Here is a 7,654-nt window from a genome sequence, read left to right as displayed (position 1 = left end):
TTAGCCTACACTCAACTGTATCTAGACCTGGATGTTCCAGATGCGGAGCAGCCAGCGAAAAGGCAAAACGAAGAGCTTGCTCTTGCATTTTTTTTCTCCACTTTTCGAGTATTTGTTATTGAACAATTTAAGTGCCAGGCAAGTGAACAGTATTTAAAATTTGACAAAATAAAAGCTTAAAAATAGTTATTTCCCCTTTCTTAGCATATGGAGGTTGTTCCCACAGCAAGCTGCTTAGATGAATTTCTACATAGACGTGAAATATAGATATCAAAATCAAATAGAACATCTATTTCAACTCCTAGCGCACATTATGCCCATATCTTCAACATAAAAAGATCTAATAGTACCACTGGTCTTTGTACCAAAATATTTTGCTTAAATAGTCATTAATTAATCTGAATTTGCCTTCATACCATTAAGATTGAACCAATCAATAAAAAATCTGCTCTCGCTTTCTAAACAATCTTTCAAATATAAGAACCTATCACATATCATTGAAAGAAATCAAAGTATTAAAAAAAACAGAGGCCCTACTATAGATCCTTGAGGGACCCTTCATAACTTCAGCCCACTTGCTGGTTCCAGGCCCCAGTCTAGCCCGCTTCGGCCTGCCATTAAGCTATATTTATATATATATATTTAGCTGTTCATGAAGTCAACGACATTCCTAAGCAGATTCAAATTGAAATTCATTTTATTCTCTTTTCACATACTGACATGATGTATAGAGAAAAACATATTTACAATATAATATATACAATTAAAGTAGTGTTCGTAGTTGATACACAGCACTGATTCACAACAAAACATTTTCATACTTAATTATCAAGGAGGAAAAATCATGTTATTAATTAATCTGATAAAAATGCACATTTTCATTAGTTTTTTAACATTAGTCATATTCATTAGTTTGTTCAATTTAATAATATTTGGTCTTGACCAATAGTATTTGTCTATATATAAAATTCTGTGAGCAGCTAACGGTGTACATTCAAGTTAATAATGAAATTCATCACCAATTTGTTGACTATTACAATGTAGAAATGTTCTTCCCTTATACTCAATCTTGTGCCATCTGCCAGTTTAAACAATAAATTTGTGATTAGTTGTGCGAAATTTACAAAACATGACTCTATTTTTATCTGGTAAAGTATCTAAATAATTTTCAAACTTACAGGTATTCTTAAAGATTCTATAACATAGCCTCTGATGAATTGTGTACATCACTCTGCCATTTCTGTAAGTACTGGTCATACCGTCTTAACTTAATAACATGTTTTAGCCATACTATATTACATTCAGAAGAATATTGTATATCCCATTAATAACCCAGCCCACATTCAGCAGCAGATTATGAGGAATGCAGTCCAAGCCCGCGGACAGACCGTCAGAATCGCTCAATCAAGGCCTGTCGCCCTTTAAGCTTCAGTGATGTAAAAATTTTCAAACATCTTTCTCATCAACAGTTTTAATGGTAAAAACCTCTCTATCATTGTCTGTACAGATATTATTTCTAATATTGATAACACATGACATTTTCAAGCTCTTTGTCAATATCGTCGACCAAAATACAGAAAAAAGGATCATTAAAACCACCTTAAACTTCATTCTATTTGGTCAATTTAATGATGTACTGCCAGTAGCTGTATCTGTACAGAAAACAAGATATACAATGTAAACTGTAAATGCGATATATATTTTCTTTCTATACCAATCCTTCAAAACACCCGTTATTTAGATCTCTGATAACACCAACCTTTGCAGATGGTCAATTTGTATTGTAATCTACAATGGCCACCCATCAGGAGGTACATAACTCTTGTTTCTTGTAGACACACGTACTCTACACTATTACACAATTACTAGTAACGTTTCTTCGCTTTCTGTAAACTATTTTAAATTATCGACCTTGCTTGATTGTTCGATACCATCGCTTACATTGATAGAGTTGTCTTAGATCAGATTTCTACGCCGTTACAAATAAGTAATCAACACGCAAAAGTTTCAAATAACTGCGTCACATAAAATGGCTCTATTTCAGCTTACAATTAAGGTTAATTTGATCGGGAAATACATAAAAAATATACAACTTAAAGATAGTATATTGGAACTCTTTCATATTGAAATATGTCCTACTTCCGGTCAATTCTGATTTTTAATAATCACATTGTCAAATATACGTTAGGTACAGTGTATAAGTTTGTATGTTGTTTATCGCAGCATTGTAATTAAATCACAGACTCTGACCGATACTTGAATATTAGGTCTGTTCGTCTTCAATTCTATTGTTCAGTGATCCTGGTGTTTGAGCGGTTAATTATTGTACAATAATAACAACAAAATCACACACAATCAGCAATACATCTTTATAGTGACAAGCATACACTTTTGCAGAAGAAATGAATATCTGTTGTATCCTTCTGCGTGTCTTATAGGCGATTTATTGTGGATTTCTCTAAGTGTCCTTGGCGTACAATGTAGGTGACAACTAAAGTGGACCAAATCCAGATTTGTTCGTGTTTTTCTATTGGACACTGGAAGACTTAAACTGGCTGCTGTACTACTCTCATTGCAATACTTTGAATCCTTATCTCATCCATTGTCTTTCTTTCTTTATGACCCTGGCTGTTACGAGAATGTTTTATTCAATGCAAGTAAACACACAGTAACATTTACAGATCTTTTCCTGTGAATATATAATCCAGAATCAAAATTTTCCAATTGATTATTTAACAATACATGTATATTTCTGATACTATGTAAACAACTGCCGCTAACGATGTCAACATATGTCAGAGTAAATAAAACCATTAACACATCGTGTATATTGCTCCAGAGTTTTCATGGATGCGTTGTAAGCTTGACTACGAAATCAGAGGTCTGGGACTTATATTAACCACCGACTGAAGGTCCGCTGATTGTCAACATATACATCAGCATCGTCGCTTGTGATCTAATCCCGACGGAATTGTGTTGTTGTCGCTGTTCACTTTCGATAGCTCCATTGAACGATATCGATACATCACTGACGAGCTTTCGGAGTGCCGGATTAATAATATATAAACAGTAATAGTTATTGCGAAAGATGCTTCCTATAGATATAAAATCTGTCGTTTATTGATACGATGTAGTTTAGTTTGCAAGCTTCAAATAGAGAACAATATTCAATAAAAGATTTTTTTACTACATATACCATATGTTATTCCGCATGCTCACTTTCTGGCGTTTTTTCCCCACATCTGTTTCGTCTTTTCACCTCTCACGTTTTGTCGACGCATACTTTGGTTTACAACCAAACTATCTTCTACGTCTATTATGGTGTATTTGTGAATAAGACTACTTCACAACTTTGATGATCTTCATAATTTCGTCACGGAATGTTTTATCAAAGATGCCATATATAACCGGGTTTACAATATTGTTAATCATGAACATGTTTCGTACGAAGCGTGTACCTACAATTTGTGAATGACTTTTGTCTAGCCAGTCGTTGTCGAGAGAGATCCAGACCATCACAACCAGTGTTGGTATGAAACAGATCACGTAAATTGTCGTGACAGTACAAAACATTAGTGTTAGTTGATTAGCAACATTAAAGATTTTAGAATTTCTGTTACTTTGTCTAGCTTTATCTGCCGGACTTATCGCGGATGACGGGATGACAGCTATGCTAGATATCACCTGGCCATGTCTCCTCTTAGCTTGTTTGAGTATCACATTGATAATACGAATATAAAGCACACACAAAACCAAAAGGTTTCCAACACAGGCTATCATCAGAAGTAGGTTATAGGCCAGGGGGAAGGTGCTGGATCCTCCCACCTTAACAGTGGTGCAGCGATAACCAGTCACATTTAATGAACTGTGTTCGACTCTCTTTATTCCGTTTGTTACAAAACTTGGAATTACCAAACATATCATAGACACAAACGTGCCAATCAACATCAATCGCTTCGTTTTAATGGTGAATCTGGGTTTGAAAGGACAACAAATCGCTCTATAGCGATTTACTGCCACCACGGTCAGTAAAATGGCAGAGTAACCACTCGCAAAATGCTCCAGCGTCTGGACAAACTTACACAATCCAACGTTTATGTATTTCACTGGGTTAAAATATGCGACAATTTCTCCAGTGGGACACACTACACTCGCAAACAGATCAACTGTTGCAAGTATTGGTATGAAATACCGCTCCTCGTTGTACTCTCGAAACCTGAATTTGTAGATATATAACACTATGGAATTTCCTAATATTCCAGACGTGAGATAAACAAATAATATAAGGATTATTGGCAGAAGAGTTATCCTTAACTCGGCATTCCATTGGTCCAGTAGAACTGTAGGAGATAGATCCTCTGTTTTATTATCATACATGGCTGACTGTTGACACACTATTCGATGGTAATATGACTGGATGTTCACGTGCGAGTAGGTGGTTATATGGTCAATAACTAAAATGGCGGCATGTCTAAAAACATTTTCTTATTTTATTTGAGCAAACAATGACAAATTCCTGTTTCTATTTCCAAACAAGTAAGCCGGAAGTATTATATGCTTAACACAATGGTACACTCATATCAATCAACGAGCGGTTTTTGTTCGGAATTTATTGCCAATTGTTGTTAAGTGCGATACAATGTCCGAATGCATATTTCATGTATGAAATCTTGCATTACAGATCATTATCATGTCATCAGTAGGTATATAAGACAATGCTAATTGTAACTAGTTGTAAATGTAATTTATGGTAGGACATGCGCAGCCTGTATCCATTACCGTAAACGTACATATTTTAGTGGTAATATTATTTTAGCGGTTTTTTTTTTCGCTCTGAAAGCATTCCGCTAATTATGATTTCGCTATTTGTAATCTAACTACATTGGTTTATATGTCAATCATTGTTGGTGTGCCAATTCATAATTCCACTGATCTGTTTTAATTTGGTTGTAAGCTAACATTTGCGCGCTGGACACATTATCTCGCGCTTTCTAAGACTTACAGTGTATCTCTAGCGTTCTATTTTTTTTTTATCTCGAGCTCTCGACATATTAACTTGAAGGCTCGGCATATTGATTATAATGTATATTGGTACTTTTATATATTGATATTTTTGTATATTAGATATGGCCCGATTTTACACCATTTTCATTGGCTAAAACATGGTCACATGGAGGTTAATATTTTGTAATATCAATCTGATGTTTCTATTTCTAGAAACGCCGTGTTAATATTGCATTAATATCGTCAATATCATCGTGACGTCACAGTTAATAACCCAGTGTAAATTTCCTGTTATCAATATAATATAATGCAATTCAATCCTTAATTAGTTTAATATCTGATATAATATTCAGGACCTTTTGATTCCGTCGACATGGTGATACATTATACCGACCTGGTAGAATCTAAAATATTAACCGAGTGCGAATGTTTTGATTCTACCAGGTTGGTAACACACCATATTAACCTCACTAAACGTCCATAAATGTATCTAATAAGTAATAGATACATAATGGGTACGAGTGATGTATCGGATATATCACACGAGTGCGCAGCACGAGTGTGATATATGCGATACGTCACGAGTACCCATTTTGTATCTGTTTTATCCAATGACAGCCGAGGTTTTGTCACTCACGTGCCTAGGGGTGGAGCTATAAAATTGATAAAAACCTGTCACTGTGATATGTTTCCCGCCAATTTCTGACACGTTTCATTCTGTCACAGTAGCCTATTCATTTCTAGTGAGACTGTCAACCATGGCGGATCAGGTACTGATCATTGATGTCGATGTGTTTACCGACCTCGACCAAGTATGAGTAGGAACTGGAAGATAGTGACACGGTAGCTACTGACATTGGATTATTTGATACCAAGGAATTAACGTAACCAATTGTTGTAAATAAACTGAATGGTAATGTGAAAAACATGTGAAAGACTGCAGGATTCGAGGGAAATTACACAAACGGTAACTGCTCCGGAAAGAGGACCTGCGCTACTTCCCTTTACCAAACAGGTAAGTGTAAAATCATATTGTTTGAACAAATTGTGAAATGAAATATTTTTCGTAAATTTCGACGTTCACGATGTCACGAATCTTTCAAAGTCCATGAAATTGTTTAAATACATCGATGAATCGGTTAATCGGTATTTTTATCCACTCGTCCTGTTATCATTTTCATCACTATTTTGTTTATGATAATATTTTTGTGCAACGAAAATGTATGATTACATTTGGCGTAATCTGTATAACCATTTTTTTTTTAAAGACTGAAATTTTATATGCAATCATGAATTCATGCGTTTTTTTTTACTGATCTGTTAAAATATACTGAACAGGGTTTTATATTCTGTTTCGTCAGGTTTTGATGAACAACTCAATATGGACAGGACGGAACATCGCAGCACGGCTGTACGTTCATACAAGGTGAAGAAAGAAGACAACAAAGAACATTTCTAAACGGCACTCGTATTTCATTAAATTTTGTTTAAAATGTATTTCCTGTCTTTGTTCATTTGTCACGCCCACATTTGAAGTTGGCCCCGCCTCAAGACTGAGGCATGGACCAATCAGAAATGCCATGTGATATTTCAGATATCACATATGTGATATTTGAAATATCACATAGTATGCAATATATCGCCAACAAAAGATCAAAGAAAAACCGAGGCGTCATTGGATAATGTCACGTTACACCGTTGTTGGTAAACAGTGTACACTTGTACGGTTGGAAGGTCAAAGTGGATATAGGTGAGACGTCAATTAGAGTGATGTAGGGATGGGGAACGTGTCGATGCACGTGATACAGGTAATGAACGAGTATCATTAGGTGCATCTTCGCTAGCCAAGGCTTCTGATTACGTTACACTCCACGAGTGTAACGTAATCAGAAGCCTTGGCTAGCGAAGATGCATTAGGTGTTATAAAGGTGTAGTTCGTGTTTTGTCGTCATTCGAGTCTTGGCGGTCAAACACTATGCATACAGTTTTTAATTTGTGTATTTTTATTGTTATTCATTACCATTCGTAATTAGATAGGTACCGTATTGGAGAGGTTATAAAGGCAAAATGTGGAAGGATGGAACACAAGAAAACGGGGCCCGTGCCCGTCGTTTTACTTGTACGATTTATTTGTTAAACGTGATGACTGTCGAAGGCCACACCCATACTTATGTGTTGGGTTTTATATGATAAATGCTTTATGTTCGGTTGCACGAAGTGAATTAGAATATTAGTATAATTGCTACAATCAGGGAAGTTAGGATGTTTCTCCTAATTTCGTAGGGTGAAATGTTTTAAAATATAACATCACTTTACGTTCGTGCATGGTCTAGTTAGGCGACCCCTCGCCCATACATATGTGGTTCCATATTACAGCGGTCAAAACATTATGAGAGTTGCGTGGAATTTCGTTCTAAGTTTGATAACATTCTTGATGAGAACGCGTTGGCTAGGGAATAATCTAAACTAAAAATCAACTCAATGATCCTCACACTGTTATTAACGACAAGTGTTTCCTGTTTCATACCGAATCGCATTGTTTATTTTTTGTTTCCGCGAAGATTCAGACAACGTTCTCGTAACTGTTTATCTGATATACCTTATAACCCATACACGTTGTACAAATATGAAATAACTCTTGATACATTGA

General features: G+C 35.6%; 1 long non-coding RNA gene across 1 annotated transcript; it reads left to right on the top strand.

Annotated features, from left to right (window-relative positions):
• The first annotated feature begins 5,633 nt into the window (after nucleotides 1-5,633).
• Nucleotides 5,634-6,501, top strand: LOC117324228. The gene is made up of 2 exons (XR_004531942.1): nucleotides 5,634-6,019; nucleotides 6,366-6,501. It is a non-coding gene; the product is annotated as an uncharacterized LOC117324228 (long non-coding RNA).
• The last annotated feature ends 1,153 nt before the right edge of the window (nucleotides 6,502-7,654 follow it).

This window comes from Pecten maximus, chromosome 3 (assembly GCF_902652985.1).
Source record: "Pecten maximus chromosome 3, xPecMax1.1, whole genome shotgun sequence".
NCBI classification, from domain to species: Eukaryota; Metazoa; Mollusca; class Bivalvia; order Pectinida; family Pectinidae; genus Pecten; species Pecten maximus.
Note: the sequence above shows the minus strand (reverse complement) of the source record. Positions and strands in the feature narration are given on the sequence as shown.